At 32.3% G+C, this 27,147-nt stretch overlaps 1 protein-coding gene across 1 annotated transcript in view; it reads left to right on the top strand.

The window, feature by feature from the left end:
- Nucleotides 1-27,147, top strand: part of LOC140436715 (uncharacterized) — a 369,152-nt gene that overhangs the window by 76,405 nt on the left and 265,600 nt on the right. The window lies entirely within an intron of this gene.

The following is a 27,147-nucleotide window of genomic DNA, read 5'->3' as shown; positions in this document are numbered from 1 at the left end:
CATTATCTGGGGATTGTGACAGTCTGATATATTAGATTAAATAGTTCAATCATTTCATCAATAACATCTTCATAAATGAATTCTAATAATATATTCTAATAATTAATAATAATTCGATTGGCACATCATCTGGTCCGGTAGCTTTGCCCTCTTTGTGTTTTTGATGGCATAGATGATTTCTTCCCGTAATATTGGTGATCCGGTATTCTCTGTGGTTTCTAATGTTAGTTCTTCTCTTTCATCATTAAATAGCGTAATTAGTCCAGTGGCACAATCTTTCCTTCATATCCGTAATAATATCTTCTTTATCATTTTTAAGGATATTGTGCTTTTTCTGGAACCTGTCATTTCTTTGATTTTTTTATATAAATTAAAGCTATCATACTTTTTATCCAGATCTTCTATTTCCTTGCATCTGTCGGAGAGTCACCTCTCTTTTGCCCCTCGAATTTTCTTTCTGATGTTTTCTGAATTTATTTGTATTTATTCAGGTCTTTTGCTTTATGTTTTCTTTGTTCTTTCATAAGTTTAAGATTTTCTACTGCCATCCAAGGTTTTGTTTTCCCCCAAGTGGTTTGAGGGTTTCTTTTCCAAATGACACAAGGGCATGTTAAAATTTTCACCATTTTTGGTCAATAGTTACGAGTTTCTGCATAAGCTTCTTTGACTTTCCTTAAGTACCCGTTTATTTTAAATTTCGTTTCCGCATATGTGTTGTCTTGTTCAAGTCACCTTTTATCTTTGATTTTTTTGGAGATACGGTGCTTTACATTCTCTAGTTTTACTCTTATCGAAAAAACAACCGGATTGTGATCAGAAAATATGTCCTGGATAAGCTTTGAATGATATTATAGAATTTCTATATCTTTTGTTGACGATAATTAATCTATTTGATTTTTGACTATTTTGTTGTTATTGTCCATGTGTATAATCTACATTTAGCAAGTTTAAAAAAGATATTTGTAATTTTGAGTTCCTCATTAATACAGAAATCAATCAACTGATCGCCACGTTTATTTATCTTCCCGAGTCCATATCACCCCACACAATTCTCCACTCCTCCTTGGCCCACTTTAGCGTTTAAATCTCTCAATATAATATTTATATCATGGCCGATTTTATAACTATTAACTATTCCGATAACAACCACCAAATTTTAAATGTACCTTACAAATCAGTTATTCTAACTATACCTACTCGTACCAGCCTTTTTGCCATTCGCCGATAAAATACTTCACTGTCCAAATCAGCTTTTCTCTTGTTTTATATTTTAATTGAGTTATTTTAGCTCTCGTCGCAAAACACCGCAATTTATCAATGGATAATTTGAATATTTATAATCTGGCGATATTTACATATTATTTAGTTATGATTATGCGATTATTGATCCTAGTAGGTATGTTATCGCAATATTTCATCAAAAATGGTAATTCCGATTGTCTGGTCCAGAGCAGGACTGAGATTACAAGAAGATTATCTTGAGCGTCGGTTATTGAAAGTGAGATTTTGTGGTTGTATCGTTGTTTGTATAATTACGTAGGTTGTAACGCTTGCCGTGCTACAATAATATATACAAGGCCTGAATCGCTCACTGTCGGAAGAGAATTGGGCGGGGTTTTCATAAACATATAGAAACTATATCGTATTTTAAATCCAAGCACAATTAGATAATATGAAGTTATAATTTATTATTGGACGCCACCCCTGGTTTATCCTCGAAGGGGAAGAGAAAAAAAAATTAAGATTTATTGAAAGTTTACAAGAAAACTATTCTTTATTATTTCTTAGTAATGAACAAAAAGAAAACATTAAAAGTTACGTCATCCCAAAGGGATTCCAAAATATTATTTTATGTTAACATTATCATAAACAAAAAATCTTTGTATCGTATTAAATTAAGAATTGGTTATAAAGAAAATGAATGTATATATATATATATTAACCCCAAATTTCGAAATTTGTTTACATTGAAAATAATATAGTTATTTATCAACTAGCAACAATGAAGAAAATAAACCTTTAAATTAAATTAGAACACTTCACTATATTTTCATTTTTTTTGAGTTCATAATCATTTCTGTTGTCTTGAAAGTAGGTATAATAAAAATTGGTACAACCTTAATCTGCTCTGTTTCTCTTCTTGTTTAATAAGTCACCAAATAAACCATTGATTCAGCTACGTACTATATAAAATCACCACCATCCTAGATAAGAGGGGTTAGGGATTCCAAAAAAAGATACTGCTACTGGGCCATGATCTGGAATAACTCCATAGCAATACTATCTTGCGACGAGTATTAGAAATATAATATCAGCATTATAGCCTCTCCAATGAGGGTCTAAAAAAATAAATATCTATCTGAAATATGGACAAGAAAAGGATTTATTTGCTCACCTCTGAATTGAGACCCACTTTATAAAACACGTCTTAACGGTTGGACGGTCTTAACAGAAAAGAGCGAAGCGCTGTCATGGCGCCTGAATCTGGAAATTGGGTGTGAGCGACAAGTTGAAAAATATGCTCATCTACCGGATATATTTGGGAATTACAGAAGAAACCTTGAGTCGGCTACAAGTAGGTACTTGACAGATAGATGGGGTTAGAAGTTTTATTTAAAAAAAAATAATCGAAATATATAATGAGTTTCTTTTAAATCTTTTGAAACGGTTACACAGCCCTCCCCACGATTTCAACTGGGTACCAGCGTGGAATCGGACTAGGCATGGTGGCACACCATACTAACCTTTTCAAAAGTGGAAATAGATATACGGAGAGGTAAGACAAACAGAATGGACAAATGTAGCTACAATCTGGACTCACAGAATCCTTCTTTCACAACTCACGTGGGAACAACTCAAAGATTTCAGAACAAAGCGAAACAGAACGCATAGAATATTTATGACTCAACTATAAAAATGTAAACAAAAAAAAATTGCATTCTCACTCTCAAAATTCATAGGGTATTTCACCTATAACCAATATCATGAACAAAGCGGAATAAAACAAAGCATATCTACAAATCATTATTTGAGACCAAATGCTCGCATTCAATCGAAACAATATAATTAAGATATTATTATTTGAAATTTCATAAGTAATATAAAGCAAAACATACTAGTGTTGTCACCAAGATACAAAACAGATAATTTACTGCGTAGTCGTTATGAGACCTAACACAATAAAACACAAAAAAAAATGTTATCGTTTGTTCGGAAGCGTAGAGTCTTTCATCTATGACTTAATCCACGAATAACATAAGAATAATAATACAATCGTATCATTAACGCCATAAGATACAAAATACAAATGTGTCATCGTTTGTTCGGAAGCATAGAGTCTTTCATCTATGACTTAATCCACGAATAACATAAGGTAATAACGCAGCGCGTCATTATAGACACATTTAGAAATACACAAATAAAAGGAAAGAGTTACTAATAGTTCAAAATTGGGTACATTAAAGTTCTACAAAGACAAGCCTTAATAAGTTTACTGGGAGAGGTGGACATTAGAATTTCTGTAAGACACATCTATATTTAGAAACAAAAAAAAAGGCTGATGTTTAGTTATTAGTATGACAACTAGAATTTGTGATAACTAACGTGTATCATCCGCCTATAATAGGGACAACATCGGTAGGTCAACTTCGGGTAGGGTTAACTTCGGGTAGGGTCAACTTCGGGTAGGGTCTAAATAATTCTAGATTACATAACTAAACAGGTATTGGAGAACTAAAAAAGTTTCCTGACGCGGGTGGCTGTTATTTTAGATTTATTACTGAAATACAATTATGAATGGCTTATCATTCCGACGAGTCAACTAGCGGGAATCCGCTTACTTCATCCCTAGCTTTCCTCAGTGTCTGGCCATTCAGAATATAGGATGTTAGACAGCAATAATCTTTTCAAACATTATTTTGGGGGGTTTCGAATAGAGAGTCGAAATTCGAAGGTCTTCACACTAAGAGTAAAACTTAGGCAAATGAACATATACTATAATGAACTATCATTGGTAACTAGACAAAGGAATCTTGATATCTTTGGTATAGATACCAAAAAAAAATTACTTGGATTTATAAGTCCGTAAAATAAGATAAACTGAATTTTGTATCCACTTGAAGACAACTAAAGGTATGTACAATTTATTGTAATATAAACTAACATAAGCATAAAAATATCACATTCTACCAAGGCATTCTAAAAATAAAATGAGATTAAATTTTACAAACACCCTTAAAATCAATATAGGTTCTTGGTCGGGGTAGCATAAACTTAAGATCTCGATCAATACAAACTAGAGAGAGAATAATACCGAAGTAGAATAAGATAAGATAAAAATAAAATTTATGTCGAAAAGAAATACGACATATATACATATATATATATATATATATATATATATATATATATATATATATATATATATATATATATATATATATATATATATATATATATATATATATATATACATATATATAGACATATTGAACACAATAAATGATCAATATTATAATAATAAAAAGTAAAACAGTTCAACGAACTGGGGTGCGAGCCAAACTGAGTTGCTCTGGAGATCGACGTGCGGAGTCTCCTACACTACTTCCAGAGGCTCGTCTCTTTGCGACAACATCTGAGATACACAAAATTATTAATTGGAATAGGGATAGGTCCACTAATCCACTTGACTTTAGCAGGATGCTCCCTGACTAATAGTCAACACCACCGACATAAAACAAGGGTTGTCGAGACAGCTCAAAAAAAATTGAAACGTGTCAACTTCCTGAAGGGAAAGAAGCACTAAGGGACAGATTTGCCGAAGCAAAGTGGTATTCAATGTACTAAGTACTAGGGTATCAGTGCTGTACTGACCCCACGCCAAAAAAATTTGGAAAGGAAACGAATCCTCTCCAGGATAAAGTTCGCGTTAGCGCAACTCTTCCTGTACACGGGCCACGGAGGGGTTGAATAGTCGCTGGAGAAGGTAGCAAAGATTAAGTACGCAAAGGCGTAAAGGGAATCAACTAAAAAATTAAAAATTAAGAATGGACTGAACATTTTAGAAGAAAGGTATTAAAATTTTAAGAAAACCGATTTATTCGGTTTCAGACAAATCTGAATTATCCGACGAAATACTGACAGGTTGATAAGCTTTTAGGTCTTTTATATGCCAATTTCCGGCATTTGATCCATCTGGATTTCTAAGAACATATACTAAAGGAGATAACTTCTTAATAACCGTACACAAAATATATTTAGGAGCCAATTTTGCCATAAAATGTTTTGGAGCGCTAGATAGGACCATGTTTTTCCTCCAAACTTGGTCACCGACGTTAAACTGTACGTCGCGTTTACGCAAATTATAAGTTTTGGCATTTCGCTCATATGCACGAGATAAATTCCTACGCACTACTGAAAAAACTTCAGTTAAACCTTTGACTTCCGAGGCATAACTATTACGATCACCCGGTAGGATTTCAATATCAGCAGGATCATTGGGTACTTGACCATAATAATTTCCAGATAACGGTACATGTCTAGCAAAATTCAGAAATGCAGGAGTATATTGAGTTACTTCATGTTTAGCGGTATTAATGGCTTGACGAATTTCATGAATATGTTTATCCCAATCACGATGGTTATCAATATAACTTCGAATCGCGGTACCAATAGTACGATTATTTCGTTCGACAAAATTTACCTGTGGTGAATAAACAGCAGAAAACCAGATTTTTTGGACATCATATCTTTTACAAAGATCCTTCATGATATTACAATTTAAATTTGAAGCGTTATCACACATGAGATGTTGGGGAACTCCAAACATTAGAAACACTTGTTCTTCCAAAAACTTACATATGTTAGAGGCAGTAGCCTTGCGCAGAGGATGTAACAATGTATATTTCGAAAACCAGTCAGCACAAACTAAGAGCCACGTAAAACCATTTTTACTTCTAGTCAAAGGGCCTATCAAATCGACAGCGATAATTTGCCACGGATACTCAGCTTTTTTCTCCTTACCCATTTTTCCCATTTGTGCGGTATTGGGTGCTTTTTGTGCTCCACATATTTTACAAGCACGAACATAACTAACGACATCTTCTCGCATCTTCGGCCAGTAATAGCTTTCTTGAATTCGAGCAAGAGTTTTGTAAACACCCGGATGTGCACAAGTAGCTGGATCATGACATGACTTGATGACTCCTTCACGTTGAGGTTTAGGCACAAGAATCTTCCATTCAATTAGATTGGAATTAAAAGGGAGACATGCGGGAATAAACTTGTAAATGAGATCATTCTCAACTTTCCATTGTGGAAAATTATCGGGACTGGTTAAAATCTTCGTACGCAAGTCATCATACCAAGGATCGATACGATCGGTGTCTACCTCAAGGTAGGCAATTATATCTTTCTCGTGAATCCTGCTAAGTGCGTCTGGCACCTTATGAAAAGCTCCTTTACGATGAACAATTCGGAAATCAAATTGTTTTAGGCGCATAGCCCAACGAGCCAAACGACCTGTGGGATTTTTCAAATTCGTGAGCCATAACAAAGAATAATGATCAGTGATAAGAGTAAATTCAACACCGTCAATGTAAGGACGAAACTTTTCCACAGAAAACAAAGCAGCAAGGACTTCCTTCTCGGTGGTTCCATAAGAACGCTCAGCCTTTGTTAGAGAACGGCTAGCATAAGAAATTACTTTTTCTCCACCATCGATTTCCTGAGTCAACACGGCACCCAAACCGGTGTCACTAGCGTCACACTGAATAGTAAAAGGACGAGAATAATCAGGTTGTACAAGAACTGGGGAAGAAATCAAAGCTTCCTTTATAGCGATAAATGCATTTTCAGCTTCGGGTGTCCAAACTATGGATTCTTTCTTTTTCTTTCCTTTCAAAAGATCATTAATGGGGGAAACAAGAGTAGAAAAGTCCTTGACGAAGCGTCTATACCACGAGCAAAGACCAATAAAACGTTTAATCTCTGTCGTGTTGGTTGGACGAGGATAATTGACCATTGTTGAAATTTTATCTGGATCAGATCTGAGGGAGTTATCACCAACAATATAGCCTAAATATTTCAAAGATGTTTTGAAGAACTCACATTTTTCTACATTTATTGTCAGGTTGGCATCTTTCAATTTGTCTTTGACTTGTGTTAACAAAGCAATATGTTCTTCTGCAGTGGAAGAACAAACAATGATATCGTCTAGATAAGTAAAAATGAACGGTTCAAATTCAGGACCAAAGATTTGATCCACCAATCTTTGTTGGGTCTGAGCACTATTACAAAGACCGAAAGGCATTACTGTAAACTGAAATGAACCACGACCTACAACAGCAAAAGCAGTTTTCTCACGCGAAGCTGGCTCAAGAGGGATTTGCCAAAAAGCTTTCTTCAAATCAATTGAGCTGATATATTTAGCATTACGAAGCAAGGATAAAATTCTGTCAATATTTGGAAGGGGATATGTGTCGTGACGAGTGACCTCATTAAGGTTTCTGCCATCAAAACAAAATCTAAATTCACCTGACTTCTTTTTCACAAGCAAGACTGGAGAACACCAAGGACTGTTAGATGGTTCTATTACCTTTAATTTGATCATCTCATCGAGTTCACGATTTAGAATCTCAGACATATAAGGCGACATAGGAAAAGGGCGTTTACGAAACGGCTTAGCATCGCCAGTATCAATAGACATTTGGATTTTATTAGTCCTTCCAAGTCCATGCTTATTGTCTACTTCTTGAAAGCTATTAATTACAGTATCCGCTAAAAGTCTTAATTTAGGATCAAAGGAATCAATTGAGCACAAGGATGAATGGGGTAGAATGTCACTTTGAGATTTTGAAATTATTTCACAAAGAGAATTTTTAACACTCCAAGTATTGTGATCAAAATTCATTGCCAAAGAAAATTTTGAAATAAAATTGCTTCCTAAAATTAAATTAAGAGGTAGTGATGGTACTACGAGACAATTGACAACATGACAAACACCATTCGCCACAATCGGTAAATCGACACTGCCAGTAACTTTTTTATTCGAACCATCAGCCAGAGATACGCTTTGACTATTTGAAGAATCAATTTGAATATTGTTTTTCTTAAGAAATTCGATTCCTTTAGATCCTACTACAGTTGTAGAACATCCTGTATCTAACAAAAGTGTAAAAGGTTGTGAGAAAATCTGGACTTTTAAATAAGGCCTATTATCAAATGGTTTTGAAGCAATCACTGGAGATACCCTTGGTTGCTTAAGGAAATCTTTCACAATGTCGAGCCATTTGGACCAATCAGAAACACAAAAATTTTTTGAAAACTTGTTAGTGATCACCAAACATGTATGTCCGGGATTTGCCCTTTGATCAGCAACACGCCCACCGAACTTAGGGGTGTTCCTTACTTGTTTTTTGAACAATTAGGACACGTTGGTATAGTAACATCCTCTTTACCGCAACGAAAGCAAAAATACCTATCAAACCTTTGTCGACATTCACTAAAAATATGTCCCTGTTTTCGACAATTATAACAAACAACCGTTCTATACTTCTGGGAATTTCTAATTGGAGGTTCTATCTTGGAGCTTTTAGAATTGTTGACATGGAGACGGGAATCAGAATTTTTTAAATCTGTTCTCCTATTTGAAACATTTGCTTGTTTCGAAGTGCTGGGGGAAACATGACTAACATAAGATACATATGAAGATGACTCCTTTTTGACATTAAGAGAAACCGAATTATTTTCTAATTTACGGATCACTACAGACAACTCCTCGACAGTATTAGTATCAACTAGCGCAATCAGTGGAATATATTCTGGAAGGATGTTTTGTCTCATATGTTTTACAAGAGTCTTCTCTAAAGGTTGATTTGTCAGACGTTTAGCTAGAGCCATAATCTGAGCTTGAAATAAAGCGAAAGGTTCGCTTTTCTTTTGTTTTCGAGATTTAATTTGGTTCCATAAATCTTCATCATAATCGTGAGGGAGAAAAGTAGCTTTTAGAAGACAAATAATATCGTTCCATGAGGAAACGGTACCACGAATACTTCTGAACCACACTGCAGCACTACCAGAAAATAGTTCAACAGCCGACCGAAAAAGGATAGTATGATCAATATTGCGAGATTCAGCCAAGTCTCTTACTTTTTCAAGAAATGGGAAAACACTCTTTGCATCACCATTAAATTTTACGTTCCAGTCAGCTAAATTAATTGGATGAGATACTTGCACAATTGGAGCTGGAATATTAACGACGGGCTGTGGAGAAACGACATTTGAAGAAGTGGATGGTTGACCAGAAATAATTTTATCATCTAATTCTCCTTCCAACAATAAACAATTTGCAGACGCCTCATTTTTATATTCGATTTCCTCATCAAACTCGACCGGTAATCTGGATATTCTAAGAGATAAATGGGAGAGATGAGCTTTTGCCCTACGATAGACTGAGTCACTTATATCACCTTCAAACTCATCAATCAAAACACGAATATCAGATGATGCTAGGTCAATTTGAATTCTTTCTTCTTCAAAATTTAACCTATTTTCGTCCAAATCAATAACAGCATTTTTATTAAGCAATTTGCGAAGCATTGTTTTCTTCTCACTAATGCTTTTCTTCGTTTTCACACCTCTTATAAACAATTCATAATCAACCTCACTATTTTTTAGGTATTGTACTACAGAAGACTCCATTTTAAAAAAATTCGTCAAAAGCAAAACAAAAGAAAATATTAGATTGTCACCGTTATTTACTGTAATCAAAATTATTTATCAAAAAAATATTTAAATAATATTTTATATCACCCTGTACATAGATATAATTCGCAGTTGTTTGCTACAAATTAAACCATAAATAGAATTTGCTTAATTGATTTTTCAAATAACAAGAGCCTTTCGTTTATTTAAAATAAACACAATAAAATAAACACATTGAGGAATATAATTATTATGGTTCTTATAAACAAAATAAAAGACTGAACTGCAAAGAAAATGAATTGAGGACTAGAATATAAAATGCTTGAACATATTAGCCGGAATAAATTCAAGGTTTCACTCAATCTAAACACTAAAAAAGAACGACGAAATATTATATTACTTACAAACGCTTCTAAGGAAAGGCCAGCGTTTAGATACCAAATCAATTATTTCATGAACGTAAACAAAATTTCTAACATGGAATGTTTATTTTTTAGACGAGTCTGTAAATACACAAATTAATATCGTTCGCATTAAGAATACCGACAAAAAGAAATTAAGCAGTGAATGTTTATATCACATCATTCCAAATACGTTTTATTTTGATCTCAGAAAATAGACGGAAATATTTCTACGTAATTTTACGAAGACTAAAAACGAATACATATAAATACTTTGCAAAAAATTCTAAAATAGTAGCAGTGTTGATTTAATGAAAAATTGGATAAAACAAATACACAATTTAACCAAAAAAATGGTTCAAAACATACAGACTTAATTAACCACATATACAGGGGGGTACAAAACAACTAATAATATTGAAAAAAAAACTGAAGATACAGGAATATTCAAAAGCCCCACACGCTGGGCGACATTTTGTAACGAAGGTACAAATGGAGCAAATCTAATACATGCCCTACGTTGGGGGGCGCCATTTTGTAACGCTTGCCGTGCTACAATAATATATACAAGGCCTGAATCGCTCACTGTCGGAAGAGAATTGGGCGGGGTTTTCATAAACATATAGAAACTATATCGTATTTTAAATCCAAGCACAATTAGATAATATGAAGTTATAATTTATTATTGGACGCCACCCCTGGTTTATCCTCGAAGGGGAAGAGAAAAAAAAATTAAGATTTATTGAAAGTTTACAAGAAAACTATTCTTTATTATTTCTTAGTAATGAACAAAAAGAAAACATTAAAAGTTACGTCATCCCAAAGGGATTCCAAAATATTATTTTATGTTAACATTATCATAAACAAAAAATCTTTGTATCGTATTAAATTAAGAATTGGTTATAAAGAAAATGAATGTATATATATATATATTAACCCCAAATTTCGAAATTTGTTTACATTGAAAATAATATAGTTATTTATCAACTAGCAACAATGAAGAAAATAAACCTTTAAATTAAATTAGAACACTTCACTATATTTTCATTTTTTTTGAGTTCATAATCATTTCTGTTGTCTTGAAAGTAGGTATAATAAAAATTGGTACAACCTTAATCTGCTCTGTTTCTCTTCTTGTTTAATAAGTCACCAAATAAACCATTGATTCAGCTACGTACTATATAAAATCACCACCATCCTAGATAAGAGGGGTTAGGGATTCCAAAAAAAGATACTGCTACTGGGCCATGATCTGGAATAACTCCATAGCAATACTATCTTGCGACGAGTATTAGAAATATAATATCAGCATTATAGCCTCTCCAATGAGGGTCTAAAAAAATAAATATCTATCTGAAATATGGACAAGAAAAGGATTTATTTGCTCACCTCTGAATTGAGACCCACTTTATAAAACACGTCTTAACGGTTGGACGGTCTTAACAGAAAAGAGCGAAGCGCTGTCATGGCGCCTGAATCTGGAAATTGGGTGTGAGCGACAAGTTGAAAAATATGCTCATCTACCGGATATATTTGGGAATTACAGAAGAAACCTTGAGTCGGCTACAAGTAGGTACTTGACAGATAGATGGGGTTAGAAGTTTTATTTAAAAAAAAATAATCGAAATATATAATGAGTTTCTTTTAAATCTTTTGAAACGGTTACAAGGTAATCAATCTATTAAATGCAAAATCAATATAATACCTTGTTAAACAAATATATGAGGATGTTGCATGATAATAGAATAAAGAAATAGGAACGTAAAAAGATGGAAACCAGATAGGGACGAATGGAGAGAACTAGGGAAAGTCTAAATGTGGACTATCAAAAATCGTGGCTAAATTATCTATATCCGTTAAATAACTGTAAAAGCTAGGAAAACCTCAGCCATGTTGCCAGTAATAGACACACATTTTTGATCGTTGCCCACATTGTTTTACAATAATTGCCGGACGATCGCTTGGAGAGCGAAAATTCTTGCAATATTTATTTGTTTTGGTGATTAATAGTTGTTTTGGAAAATTAAGGCATAAAATTACTAATAATTGGTCCAATGAGAGGATTATACATTTTATTAACGAAATACTACGCCCTGAGTTGCGGAATGTGGAAATCATAATATATAAAGATCCTGATGCAAAAAAGACAGATAGGCCATTGTCGCTGAAAAATTTGTGATATACAAAAGTTTAAAAGTATTAATGCCGGTGGTCAACCAGTGAAATGGTTTTTTTTTGGAAGCAATATCAATCATTTTTTTTTGATATTCTTGAAAACTTTTAATTCAGTTATTACCTCAAGACTTACTTCTAGACTTATGTCATCTAAAGTTTCATGCCTGTTTAAGCAAGGTGGCATCCACAAATCCTTTGCGAGCCGCTGCGAAGATTATAATTTTGTCATTCATTGTTACCCAATAGTATTGCCCACTTACAAACAAATTTATGGGCCATACTGTTGCTGACAATGTTGCTGTGATATATATTGCCGAGCCATCTGCTCCATTTAATGTTACCACATATTACAATATTACAATAAAAATATTGCTTGTTTAAAAGCACCTTAAGTTTGTTGATTTTTCTTAAAATTATATTGGTTTTTGGCATGCCGCGCAAAAAGTTGTAAAGGGCCGCATGCGGCTCGCGGTCTGCTTGTTGATGACCCATGGTCTCTGAGATTTAGATGCAAATGTCATAGCTGATAATTAATGATATAAAAGTATATAAGGAATTTGAATATAGATCAAACCATTTTACGGTAAAAGTCAATATATTTATTCCATCGCGAAAACAATAACATAATGTTTGCCAAGACCAAGTAGAAGAGAAACTTGATATCACCCAAATATAATTAACAAACTTTCGAAGTAAAAGTGGAAATCTAAGAGGGGTAAAGAAAGTTTTCTATAATTTAATAAAAGAATTATTTTGAGAAAAGTAAACAAAAAAATATTTATATGTCTATAACACATGAAAGTGAAAAAAAAAACGTTTTAGAAAGAACAAACAACTTATGGAAAACGAAAAGCGCTGAACTGGACAAATTTATAGGAGTACAATGAATGAATGGGAAAAGTATTATAGAAAATTACTAACAGATGATAGATCGAAATTTATGGTAAAAACAGAAAATATGTAGATGAAGGAAAACTAAAAATATGTGAAAATAAACTGCAACTGTGTTTTTTATTAAAATATTAGATTAGAAAATATTCAAAAAGACATTTATTGAAAAAAATGTTTCAATGATATATATGCATATACAGTGTGTCCGTAAAGTATGAAATAAATTCGATATTTCCTAAATGATCCTAAAAAATGATGCCTAAAAAAAAATCTAAAACTCGTCGATTTATAATATTAATGTTCTACATTTTACAATAAAACTTCAATTCATTATACAAGGTGATACACATTACAGTGATGACGTCACCGGCTCTTTTTTTAAATGTAACACCCTGTATTTTAGGACATTTTTAGATAGATAAAAATGAGCTAATTCCAAAAAAGTATAATACTGGGAGTCTAACGGATATAATTTGAAAGATATGCGCTTAGAAAATTAATTTTTATTGATTTATAATATTAATAAATTATAAATAAATTATAATAAATAACTTAAAAGTAATCCAGTAGTTAATGACTTACTGACATGACTTAATCTTAAATGTTCGAATTGTAGCCCTTGTTGTATTTGATAGTAACCCAAACATTTTACAAATTCTTGTAGAACTTTGTTTATGCTTTCTTGAGAAATATTGTTTATTTATTTACAAATTCTTGTTTTTAAGTCTCCAATATTTGCAGGTTTCGTTTTATAAACAACATTCTTTAAATGACCCCACATAAAAAATCCAAAGGATTGAGGTCTGGCGACCTCGCTGGCCATTCAATATGTTCACGTCTTTCAATCCACCTGTTCGGAAAAATTTCGTTTAGGTACCTTCGAACATCTAAAGCATAATGTGGAGGCGCACCATCCTATTGAAACCGTAAACTTTTATCAAAACCTCTAAGATTAATTGTACTGGGGAATAAATTAACTAAAGTAGGTAGTAGATAATATATAATAGTCTCCCGTTTTATACCGCTCGCGGCTTTGGGAGTATAGCAGGGTAGTCTGCTATATCTAGGGCACAGGTATACAAGGAAGGTAACATGGCCAGTGCTACGCTTCAACCGCCTATTATTACCCCTGGTTTTACCCAACGTACTCATTTTATTCAGGCTGAGTCGACCTGGGGCCTATAGACATTTTTAAAAATGTCTAGTTGTTCTTGCCGGCGGTAGGATTCGAACTCCGGACCACCGGCATGCGAGGCAAGCATCCTACCGCTTGCGCTACGCAGGCGTAGGTAGTAGATACCCACTTAAAAACTGAAGGTATGCTGACCCGTTTAAATTACCTTCGAAATAGCAGGGTCCAATGATTTTATTTCTTACAATGCCAGCCCATACGTTTACCTTTTGCAGGTATTGTGTATGATTTTCCCGCATCCTGTTGGAGTTTTCTTTTGCCCAGTATCTACAATTCTGATGGTTGACCTCGTCATTTAATTTGAATGTAGCCTCATCAGAAAAAATAATATTTTGAACCAAGAGAGGGTTTCGGTGGCTGTTATCCATCATTATTTCGCAAAATTGTATTCTTTTATCTGGATCATCCTTGTTTAATTCCTGTACAACTGTGCATTTTACTTACTTTACTTACTTTTACGTACTTTGTGTAACGTTGTTTTGCAAACATCAAGATCACTACTAACCTTACGAACAGAAGTGTGCGCATCTTCTTCAAATGCAAGTAGAACATCTAATTTTGTAACATAATTTACAGAGGGACGATGTAATTTGCGTGCATTTTTAACCGTACCAGTTTCTCAAAATTTTTTTTCAATCTTACTTACAGTTGACTGTGTGATGGGTATTTCTGGATATTTATCATTAAATAAATTACACACTTCCATCTGAGTTCGCGATTTGTCTCCATACCTAATCATCATGAGTATTTCAATTCTTTGCTTTACATTCAAATTCATTTCTACTTAAAATTAATTCTAAGCTTCTACCAAAAACTAGAAGTAGGCTACTTTTTTGCAATTGATAATAAATAATTTATTTTCTAAGCGCATATCTTTCAAATTATATCCATTAGACCCGAGTATTATACTTTTTTGAAATTTTATTGTAAAATGTAATAACATTAAATTTAAAAATCGACGTGTTTTAGATTTTTTTAAAAAGGCTTTTCATTTATTTAGGAAATATCGAATTTATTCCATACTTTACGGACACACTGTATATATATATATATATATATATATATATATATATATATATATATATATATATACATATATAAATTAGTGTCTTGTAACTATTTTTAATAATCATAATAAATAATTTTGGTGATTTTTGTGTAATTATAGCAGAGCCATAAAATTATAACCTATAAACTTCTCCTCGTCGCCCTGTAAACTCATATCTAATTTTCTTGACTCAATAAAAATCCAGACAGACAGTGGTACCTACTTAAATATTGGTCCATATTGGTACAATTGTTAATAATAAGGAGTGCGAAGAAATTGCAACAAGTTCACCGACATTTGACCCTGTCAATTACTACGAACCATAACAGAAGGTAATAAATGGATTGGTATTTCAGCAAATTAAACACTTCGCGGTGATCAAAGCGATTTTAAGACTTATGTACACGATTACTCTATACCTCTAGCTGTTCAATTGTGTAAAAATGGACGCTTGGTTTGAACTGAATGGCTCATTGTTTCTGTTGTATGTCAACATCATTCTTAATTCGTTGAATGCGTAAAAATAAATATTTATGGTGTTTAACGAAGATTTATCTTGAGATGCATTTCATGTTTAACATCGTGTCAAATCAAACAAAAACTTAAAATGTAGATTGCGTATAGTGCGGTCCATCGAGAAACAAACCGTGAGTGTTTTACGTGAAACAATGAAAAAATTGTGAGGCGGCAAATTTTTAAGCATAGATTATAATACAAAATTTACTTTAGAAGGGCTACTTCTTAAAATTTTTCAAATACTTCCCGAGAGATACTATTTCCCTAAAATGTAAAAATTAAATTGATTTGGCTTAAAAGCTTAACGTATCATTGAAATAAACGTTGAATATTAAAGCATAAAATGATTAAAACAGTTGCATCAAAACGGTTACCGCTATAATTTTTGATCATCATCAGCCTCTCTCAATCCACTGCTGGACATAGGCCTTCCCTGTTTGTCTCCAAAGTGTTCTATTTTGTGCTTGCTCTATCCAGTTTTGTGTTGTCTTTCGTAAGTAGTCTTGCCATCGTGTTGGTGGTCTTTCTCTGCTACGTTTATCGGTTCTTGGTCTCCATTCAACTAGTTTGCGAGTCCATCTTCCGTCCTTCATTCTGGCAACGTATCCAGCCCATTTCCATTTTAAGTTACAGCTTCTTTCAATGACGTTTATGACTTTGGTCTTAGCTCGTAGATTTTCGTTTCTAATCTTGTCTCGCAGAGTGGCCCCTATCATTGATCGCTCCATTCTTCTCTGCGATAGTGGCCCATCCTTGTATTATTCTTCTGGATACTTCGGTTGTTTGATTGTCCTTACTTATCTTAATTTCGTGACCCATATATATATATATATATATATATATATATATATATATATATATATATATATATATATATATATATATATATATATATATATATATATATATATATATATATATATATATATATATATATATATGAATTTGTCTACCAGTTCTATTTCTTCCTTTTGTATTTCAAGGTGTTTACTTGGTACTAAGTTCGTCATAAATTTTGTTTTTGTTATATTCATTTTTAAACCTATTTTATGACAGGCTGTACTAAGTTCTTCCAACATTTTCTTTATTTGTCCCAAATCGTCTGCAATCAGGACTATATCGTCTGCGTAGTTTAGGTGATGTAGCATCTCTCCGTCTAGATTTATTCCTTGTCACCCCATTCGAGGGTTTTGATCGTTTTTCTAGAGCCGATATGAAAAGTTTAGGTGACAACGTGTCACCCTGTCGGATACCTCTTTGGATTTTTTATTTGGTTGCTGTTAGCGCGTAGTTGTATCGAGCTTATCGCGTTTTTATATAAATATATTACATATTAGCCTCGAATATCGGCTATCAATGCGGCTCTCGTTTAGTGCTTCTATAACACTGTCGAGTTCTACTGAGTCAAATGCTTTGTGGAAATCTACGAATGTTAAAACTAAGGGCTTGTTATATTCTATAGATTTTTCGATGAGTTGTTTTATTGTTTTGGAGGTGATCGTTGGTTCCAAAGTTTGCTCTGAATCCAGCTTGTTCTCTACTTTGTTATAAGTCTAATTTCTTGTCTAATCTTGTGGTGATTACTCTCGTGAAAAGTTTATAAAGATGGTTTAACAGACTGATTGGTCGGTAATTTTCCAGATCGGTTTTTTCTCCTTTTTTGTACAGAAGAATTGGTTTGGCTCTATTCCATTCAGATGTTATGGATTTCTTTGTCAAACATAGATTAAAGAGATCTTTTATTTTCCTCATTAGAGGTTTGAGGATTGAATTCTTCTTGTGCGAAAATGAGTGAGAAGCTTAAACGTGTGATTGTGACGATGGAAAAACGTCTAAGTGTGCTTAAACGGATCAAAGGTGAATCGGTAAAGAAAATTTGTTTAGAGTTCAGAATCAGATAAAAATCTAAGAACTAGATTCACTAAAAAAAACAAAATTCGAGATAGTAGATGAAGCTCTTTGGTTGTGGTTCGTTCAAGAAGGAGCACACCTATTAGCGGCCCGATTCTAAGGGAAAAGGCTTTATGTATACACAGCAAAATTATAGACGGAGGCGAATTTATTGCAAGTGAAGGTTGGCTTACTCGCAAGAAGATAATTCTACCACTATTCTTCAAGATCTCCAAACGTTATCCAAAAATCTCCAATTACAGGCCGAAGATATTGAAGAATGGATGAACTGTGACGAGGAACTTAAAAACGAATTTTTGACAGGAGACTGATGATGATGATGTTGACGGAAAGGAAAAGGTCGGCCACACCAAAGCAAGGGCTGCAATGGAGGTGGCATTGAAGTATATAGAACAACAACCTGGGTCATCTTCAATATACGTATTGGTTTTTAAAAAATGGAGAGATATAGCTTTTAAAAATTCACTTAATGTCAAGAAACAGAATTTTTGACAGGAGACTGATAATGATGATGTTGACGGAGAGGAAAAGGTCGACGACATTAAAGCGAGGACTGCAATGGAGGTGGTATTGGAGTATATTGAACAACAACCTGGGTCATCTTCAATACACGTCTTGGTTTTTAAAAAATGGAGAGATATAGCTTTTAAAAATTTACTTAATGTCAAGAAACACATAAAAGCTACCGGTTGTTTTAAAACAAGTTTGTAAAATATTTATATATGTATATATGTACATAGAAATAAATAGTATTTTTCAACTGTATACTCCGTGATCTTTATTAATATACATCTTCCTGTACATGTGTTTAATATATGTATGTATGTACTTGATTTTTCTCATGAAAATGCCTGCACATTGGATTAACCGGCCATTTGGTCAACCGGCCAGGCTCTGGTCCCGAGGTGGCAGATTAAGAGGGAGTCTACTGTATATACAAATACTATTTCCTGAAGATAATCAAACCAATATTAAACAACGTGTGAGCGAAGGTACTGAAGTATCTTTACGTGCAGTAGAAAATATCATTCAGCAAGCCAATATGTTAATAAACGCAGAGTCAAATAATTCACTAAAATTTTTAGCTACAGCACTTATTAAACGAAAAGCAACCATGACAGACTTAAGGGAGTACGACAAACATTTCATTAAAAATACCATTCACCCTTTTCATGAGACTGAACGTTGTCGTGTATCATTGCAACTTTTCCAAAAAAAGGCTTGAAGAGGTGTACGAGTGGACTGGAAGTGTGAGTTCCCTTTACAGAATTGTAAAAGATTTGGGGTTTAAATGTAAGAAAACGTTTATTAATCGAACGGAATGACATTTGTTCTCTAAGTATTAAGTATTTGGACAAAATTAAATATTATAGAAGCGAAGGTTAGTCAAGTGTATATGTTGATGAAACCTATGTATATGCAGGACACACTACGTTAAATAGCTGGACAGATGACAATGGCATACATGATGGTGGGGAGATGGGTTTCATAGAGAATATCCTTTTGATTTTTAAATCAGGAGTCAAGACAGGAGATTATCATGATAATATGAATTCAGAAAATTACAAAAAATAAATTAAAGAACAATTAATCCCCAATTTGCCTGTAGGATATTTTGTTGTTACTGATATTTCGTCATGTCATAATGTACAAATTAATAAAGCACACACCAGTAATTCTCAAAAACGGATATGATATCTTGGTTGACAGAAAAAAATTTACCATTTGTAACGTCAATGTTAAAACCACAATTGTATGAAATTATTAAAGGACCCAAACAAAATCATATTCAATATAATTTTGACAAAGAACTGCACGAATGTGGACATGAAGCTTCCACCTTCCTCCAGACTTTAACCCTTTAAAAATGGTTTTTGGCGTAAATAAAAAATGGAGTTGCAAAACAAAATAATTATTTTAAGTTAGAAGACGTAAAAGTGTTGGTGGAACAGGCTAGAGTAGCTATAGATAACTGGAAGAAAGTGTGTAAAAATGTTGTCAAGGTCGAAGATATTTGGAATTTATTTTCCAAATATCTTTGCATAGATGTAGGTATTTACTGAAGAATTAAGGATTGATTTAAATGATTCTAGTGACGACGATAGTGCATCTGATTATAAAAGTGAAAAACAAAATTTAACATTATGATGAATATGAATATAAGTTTTCAGAACTGTCCTATAATATTTATGTATTATTTTTTTACTTTATTAACATCATTTCGTTTATTCTTCTATTTTACATCGGGAAGTATTAGTGACTGATAATAAGTAATAATATAAACAAAATCGGTTTTAAAGTTAAAACAATCTTTTTTAATTAATATTTATTAATACTGTAATACGTATCGACGGTTTCACATACATATATGTAAAACAATATTGCCAAATTAAATCTAATATTATTGTTTTATACATTGTATTTACCTATCTTTAACAATTTGATTTAAATCAAAGGTATTTTTGGGAAAGCTACTGCTATGCTAGCTCAGACTTTACTGTTCTGAGAAATTTCCGCGACTATATTTAAAATGCACGTCCTTAGCAAATTTCAAACATTGCTGCCAAGTCTTGTCCGACAGTTTTTGTATCTTATATATGTTAGGTATGTTAGCTTTTTTATTTGCAATGAGAATATAATTTATAATTACTCATTATTGTCTGCTATGGACTTTTAACTGTCAATTAACAAAGTACGTTGAAGAAAAAAGGATGGAATCAAAAACCATTGGAACATTCGGACTCAGACTTAATTGTCTTTTATTCAAACCTTTTCTTTAACCTACTTCTTTTCTCATATAAATATTGTTAAAATTCACATTAAATAATGTTTCTGGCCCCCCAAATTTTACAAGCACGAATATTAAATGGCATTAAGTAATACTGAATTATTGAGTTTTTAATTTTTCAGCTCGATAAATTATACTCCATAATCGCTCTTAATATTATAAGTATGTATTGACTGTTTATTTTGAGTAATTTTTTATAGTTACGAAAGTTAAACCTTAAAGTTAGGTTCGGTTAAAATAATAATTATTTTGTCGTACCTTCATAAATATCTGTTATTACAGTAACACGTTCCTGCACTTTTCTGAAATCTATCAACGATTGTCCGTTTTCTGCTTCAAACGTTACAAATTACTTCTTACATTTTATGATTTACAACATATCGTTTTCGCACATTTTTCATATAAGGGTATATATCATAGTACTTTCATGTAGCATTTTATAACCTTTTATAAAATGGCGTATTTAGATATACTAAGAGTCGTATTGACCCTATTGAAGGGTCATTCTTGAGATAGAAACTCATTTTCTAAAATTGAATTTCATTTCATACGTATAGGTACCTATTATCATATAAATACCTTGTTCCTTTTAACTTTGTTTTTATGTCATACTAAAGTGTACGAAGATCATAAAGTTAAACAAGTTCTGGAATAAACAAGTGCCCATTAACATACTTGTTTTCTTCAGTTCTGAAACTAACTGTTAAATATATACAATCTGCAAGTTTTTGAGTCTAGTACGGTAAAAATGAAAACACTAAACAACAATATAAACATAAATTCGTAAAATATATTTTGCATAAAAAAAATTATATTGAACAACTGTTATAGTCAGTTTAAAGAAACATTGTTTTTTCCTTTCGATTTTAGTCTAAACTTTTTCTTAATATTATCTATCTCATGATAATTAGACTTAAACGGGCAATCCAAATCAAAAAATCAATCGTTTATTTGTTGGTGCAACTGGACATTAGGCAAATATATGCAAATAAAAAAGTATGAAATATGCACATAAATATGCAGTATTTTATGGAAAATATGCAGCATTTTATGCAAAATATGCATATTTATCTAGAAAATATGCATGTATTAAAAAATATTTACAATATTTTTTATTTACAAAAATACTTACACTATTATAAATACATAACATATACAATTATTTTAACATATAAATATTATTTTGAATTGTGGTAACAATAATGATGTTCAAAATTTTCTAATAAAAACTTATGGCTTCTATCTGAAAACATATATTTGTAAATAGAAAAACTTCTTTTGACATCAACTGATGTAACTGGGGCATTTTTCAAATTCACTATAATATATGGTTCTAAATTAAGTGGTTCGGAAAATGTCCCAGCTAGTACTTGAACCACTTCAGAAAGAACTTGGTAACCACTATTTTTTTCCATGGTTACTTTAAATTTTTGAAAAATTTTCTTTTCAATAGTACTTTTAACGTTTTGACACAATGACTCAAATTTTTTTATTAAAACTGTACTCTCTAACAATGATAATTTGGAGGATTCTAATTGAGTTATATTCTGTACAAAACTATAATTTGATTTTATGAATGACAGTTGCTGTTGGAGGATGTTATTTTCGAAGGCATGCTTAGCTTTCAATATAGATTGGCAACTATCATCCGTTAAAAGGTTAATTATTTTTTTTTAATCAACAGAATGATCAGAATAGAAATTAGCTGCTTCCAACCATATTCCCCAACGTGTTAAAATGGGTTGCGGTGACAGTGGAACAGCAGGAAGCATATCTCTGTAACATTGTATTCTTACAGCTGATTTCAGGAATACCTTTTTGACGCTCGGTATTAAACTGTTAACTAGTTTTCCTCCGCAACTCTGTTTATTCCATACGCTAAACAAGTGACATGTATTAAGTTTGGATAAAATATTTTTAAATTTTGTCCTGCTTTTACCATATATGGTGCGGCATCAGATAAAATAAGCAATAATTTATCATTAGGCACAGCAGCAAGAAGAAAAAAGTTTGCTAATGCTTCTTGTAGAAACCGTGATATTGTTAGAGCGTTGGTTTTTTCCACTTGCTTACAGAAAATTAAATACGATTTTGGAAAGGTTTCATCGCTAAGTACACCAATTAATAAGTGCACAATGTATCTTCCTGACGAGTCAGTGGTCTCGTCCACCCATATGTAAAAGCAATTATTACCTATTTCGACTTTTATGTTGTAGATAACTGAGGAGTATAACAAATTGACATTATTTTTCTTTAGAGTTCGTTCACTGGGAATGTTTTGTTTGCAATATTTTTTTTAAAAAGAACTAAAGTTTTCATTAGATAATTTTTAAAGCGGTATATTAGAAGATACTAATGCACGACACAAGTATTCGTTAAAAGTTTTTTGTTCGGTTTGTTTTTTGGAACTTGACTGAAAGTACTTGGACACTGAAGGTTGATATTTTTCACAGGATATGGTTTTTACTTTTTTAGCTAAATGTTTCGCGGTTCTGACATGCTGATCTATTTGATATTTTCTTTCAGATGAAGTCTAAAAAAGAATATAAATATTTTTAAAATCTAAGATTGTAGAAATAAACTAAAAATGAACCGTTTTTGCATACCTAACAATTAAAATATTTAAATTAGATCAAATAAAAATTGGTGTAGTAATCTTGAAAATGTCAAGAAATGACTGTGTAAGAAGGAAGAACCCCCAAATATTTACAAGAGGCACTTGGTCTTTTCTGTTTACATTTAAAGAAAAAATACTGTGAGCATAAATTAAAAGCACTTAATTCATTAAGTCCAATATATGATATATTTTTGTTTTTACCAAAATTAAAGCAAACTATGCTATTGTTAGAAAAAAAAATGTTAGCGACGTTTCAGTAGACTATTGAATGATTTGAATTTTAAATATGTATCCTATTTTTTATCGCAAGGAGTTTAAAAATATTCTTGAAAAAAGTAAAAATACATCGATTTATTGCAAACTAGCCTTATGCAGGTACTTTTCTTAAACATAATCCCCAATTTTAAAATCTTTGTTTGTACCACCGTGTAAATTTTTCAAATAAAATAAAAAATAATACGTATGTACTTACGGTTTTGCTACAACATGAGCAATAAACTTTATCCATATCCATAGATAGCTCTTTAAAAGGTTTTATCGAAGTTGAAACATTGCTTATTTTCGGCATTTTCAAAGCAAAATAATTATTCACAATTAGAAATACACGTTGTTTACGCCTCCAATTTTACAACAAAAGTGAAACCAAGTGAAACTGACCGTTAAAATAAAAATGTTTACCTAGAGACATAAACTGGCAAACACAAACCCTTAATTCCAGGACAAAACGTGACAAAACTATAAGCCGCTGTCTTTTATTAATTACTATACCAAGAATTTGAATACCAATTGATTATAAAACAAAATTAAATATTGGCATTTTCATGCTATCTGTAAGTTTAAATATAAAAATATATAGTTAACACCAAATTTTCAAATTATATGCACTTTATGCTCACTTTTATAAAAATATGCAAAATTTGACATTTTTGCATTTTTTATGCATTATATGCAAAATATGCAATTTGCATATTTGCCTAAGTCTAACGATAATTAAGTGGAGGGCAGTGTTAATTTTCAATATTTTTAACATATTTGTGAGAGTTATTTTGTAAAAAGTTGTTTAATATAAATTTGTTTATAACATTAATAAATTATAGTACAGTATTTCAGGATTATTTTCTGAAATTTTGGGATAAAAGTTGAGCCAAAGACAACTAACTTTTCAAGATAAAAAAATAACTGTAGATATATTATTTGAATCGGTCATTTCAGATACAACATGAATCAGCAATTATAGTTTTGAGTAAATCACAAAAAACTGTTTTAAAGCGCTGTAAGAAAAACTGCTATAAACTTAATTGCTGCAATAATATTTCCCTATCCTCTGTATTATGCATTACACATTTTTGTAAAAATTGTTTTTTCCTAAGTCATATTATGGTTTTAAAAAAAGTGACATATGTTGTTTCAGAACAGAATTAAAAAAAAAATTTTTTTTTAAATTTAATTGTCTATCAAACAAAGTATAAGCATTAATCATCAATAATTCCATCAGTAGTAGGCCACTACAAAATCCCTTCACAAAATAATGGATAGTGTTCTGGCCGGATAGGCCAGAACTGTTGGTAAAAATGGAATTCTATTATTTATTTTAAGTTTAAAGTTGTTAGTGATAAAACCATTAATACTCTGGCTTTAATATAAAATTTATTTGGGTTAAGGCACATATTGGAAAAAAACAGCTATCGACATGGAAAGACTAATGGAATCTTTACTGCTTTACAAACCAAACAAGATACACCACTTTACAACCAGTTATTCCACAAACTACTTGGTTTAAGAATTTTAAATCTCCACGTAAATATATAACCACCATAAATAGACTACGCTTTGGACATGCGTGTTATCCAAGTCATTTATATAAAATAAATGTGATTAAAGATGATAATTGCAAACATTGCGGAAAACTGGGTGGTCTTGATCACATCTTTTTTGAATGTCCTAAGTTTCAACAGCAGTCAAACTCTCTCTACAAAAAATTTATTGAATTTAATATGTATGCACCATTCAATATCCAGTCGCTACAGGCTCACAACAAATATATAATATCATTATAGATTTCTTGTCAGACATATGCACAGTTCTATAGAATTTGTACGCGAGAATGGAATTTTTCATGATCGTGTGGAAATTTAGATTTGTATCCTTTGTTTACCCTAAATGTTATAATGCCTTATCCGTGGTCCAGTTTTGTTTGTCTAATTAGAATATCTTGATGGGCCCCTAGACGAGAAGCAAGTGACCCTGTAAGTTTCCTTGTCGTATATTCTTCTATTAATTATCCGTTAGTTTTCTATTAGGGATAGGGTTGTGTATTTGTCTGATTGGAGAATCTACTGCAACTGGTTGAATGACTAATGTCTCTGCCATTAATATATTCCGATACTGTTACAGTCTCTGGTTGGTTTGAAGAATAAAAAAATGGTAGTAGTTTGAAATCTGGAAAGTGGTTTTTTTCTCCTTTTCTTTTCTGCCCATTGAGTCGGTACACAAACACGGTATTTTTGTAATTTTCAGGCCACCACTTTTTAAATTCAAAAATATTTGATGTTTCCACTATTTTAACAAGAAATTTTTTATGTCATGTATCATTTCTGTATATTCTTTTGAGTGGTAAACACGGTCAAAGTTTTTTAGGAATCTTTTTATTGCCGCAAAGTTTCTATCGTTCGGCAAAAAGGAATGGCCACGCTGTGAAAAGTACTAGTTGATAGTATCTACTAACGACAGTAGAAATCTGATGATATGATTCCGGTGTTGATCGGCACAGCTGTCAGAAAATAAATAAAGATGTTTCACAGCAGTAGGCACTTCAGACTTGATATAATCCATAAGAAATGAAGCAACTTCATTGGGACTCTTTCTGGCTTGACCTTGGTGGTAGGTGTCAAACATCCCTTGTTTTTTTTTGCATATGCATATGCACATGCAGTGGCATCTGTCTTGCATATCTCTGCCATTTTATTGTAGAACTTCTTTGCACGTCTTTTATGTACAGATAATTCCGCAACGGCCACGTGCTTCATTATTTAGTTTAAAGATGGACTCTTAATTTTTATTTCTAACTGTTCACATTCACAGCAAGTGTCTACCTGTGGACGTCCAAAAGATAGAGAAAAATGTTCCTAAAAAATCTTTAAAAAAATTTATACTTCATTAAATTATTATTATTATCAGGAAATTTGGCACAAAATAGGTCATATATAAGTCGCACATTCAATTTTTTATCTAAGTAATGCTTCTCTTTCCCTGTTTAATGTGAAATCTTAGTGGGAAAACTCCCAATATAAATCTTAATCTGTTTTATTAAATTTTCAAACCTAGGATTCCCCGAAATATTTTTTTCACGTTTATCTAGTGATGCTTTTCCTTGTAACAGAAGCTTAAAAATTCTTCGAATTCTTTCATAATTCACAGTGTGAATTTTCATGAAAGCTTTTTTGCAAACAATAATTTGGCCACCCGAGCCTGTCACGGAGTAACTAATGTTATATCCTTTATTCTTTGGACACCGACTTGAAAAACGCGTTTAAGAGAAAATATATTTTTTTAATACTCACACATCCTCTATTTCAGACCCCTATAATGACACGATTCCTGTTAAAATATCTAGATAATCCTTTTGTTCCTGCCTTCGAAGAACTCTTTTTTTTTGCATCTGCAGCCTTTTTGTCCGCTCTAGTAATTCGATTGTTATCTGCCGCTCGTGCATAATTATAAGAACTTGACCCTGTACTTATTCCAATTTTTAAGTGAGTGCTCACTCATTTAACCCACTCATCTTACTCACTTACACTCACTTACCTCACCCACCTTACTCACCTCACTCACCTCACTCACCTCACTTACCTCACTCACCAGACTTACCTTAGTCACCTCACTTATCTCACTCACTAACTTCACTCA

Source organism: Diabrotica undecimpunctata, chromosome 3 (assembly GCF_040954645.1).
Source record: "Diabrotica undecimpunctata isolate CICGRU chromosome 3, icDiaUnde3, whole genome shotgun sequence".
Classification (NCBI taxonomy): domain Eukaryota; kingdom Metazoa; phylum Arthropoda; class Insecta; order Coleoptera; family Chrysomelidae; genus Diabrotica; species Diabrotica undecimpunctata.
Note: the sequence above shows the minus strand (reverse complement) of the source record. Positions and strands in the feature narration are given on the sequence as shown.